Source organism: Microtus ochrogaster (genome assembly GCF_000317375.1).
Source record: "Microtus ochrogaster isolate Prairie Vole_2 chromosome 14 unlocalized genomic scaffold, MicOch1.0 chr14_random_1, whole genome shotgun sequence".
NCBI lineage: Eukaryota > Metazoa > Chordata > Mammalia > Rodentia > Cricetidae > Microtus > Microtus ochrogaster.
Genome location: NW_004949096.1, coordinates 3,297,811 through 3,299,018, shown reverse-complemented (window position 1 = coordinate 3,299,018; position 1,208 = coordinate 3,297,811).

Sequence of the window (1,208 nt, the reverse complement as noted above, 5' to 3'; positions counted from 1 at the left end):
TTTTTTTCCCCCAAACCTACATATATTTTTAAACACAGTAAACCATTTAGAGTTTTTTTCATCTTTGAATCTATATTTACTATATATCTCTCTCTTTTTTGACCACATGAGTCTTTAATTTGCTAAGCAATATGAGTAGGATTAAAACCATGGCTCTGATGGCTTTCTGGGATTCCAGCTTCATCATGGAGGTACGGGAAGGAGCCATGTTTATTGCCATAATACTATGATGGCATTTCAAGGTCCCTGCCGCCAAGCAAGCTGCAGCAGTCTGCCTACAAAGCACATTCAAATGCTCTGTAGCCAGACCTCCTGCCTGAAAGAGTCAGAGTTTACACTAGCAGGACAGCCCAGAAAGCAGGAATTTTAAAATGACATGGCTTTTTTCCTGCTATGGCTGAAAACCAAAAGCATGTGGTCAGCTTTTCATGAACACCATTTAAGTGTTTTGTGGCAGAGCCTCTTAAAAGAGCTGCAAGGTTTTATAGCTAAAGTTGAGTCAGGAAACCTCTCTTGAATGAGATGCATTTGCCTCTAGCAAACAGAGCCCACTGAGAAAATGCTGCTATCAATAAGCAATGCTTAACTCTATTCTTTTCTATCTAGAATTACTTTCCAAGCTCTCTCTGGCTTTATGTGGATGCAGTTGTCCATGTGGGTACCATTTGTTGACTGAGTTTTCTGTCCTGCCCAGTTCCCACAATCATTAAGTCCCAAAGAAATCACACAGAGGTCTACATTAGTTATAAACTAATTGGCCAAGTAACTCAGACTTCTTATTAACTCTTATAACTTATATTAGCCCATTATTCTTTCTATGTTAGCCAGGTGGCTTGGTACCTTATTAGGCAGAACAGTCACATCTTGCTTCTTCTGTGGCCAGGTCTGCCGGGCCAGCGCAGGCTGGAACCAAGAGTCTCGGTGGAGGGTGTCCAGGTTGAATGAATACACAGAGCACGAGCTTAAGGTGGAACAGCTTCTCTTTATTGTCTGCTGGGCTGGTTTTATAACATGGCACCAAATGAGGAGGGGGCTGCGAAGGGACTGTAACCTGACCCTAGCAGGGATCAAGGACTGGTCACCATGCACTTAAAATTCCTTCCTTCCCTGCTCTAGGAGCAGAGGGAATTTATTATGTTTTCCTTGCAGATAAGCACCTCAAATGGGGGCAGGGATATCAACTCGGGGCTGCAGTTCCCACAATTCCC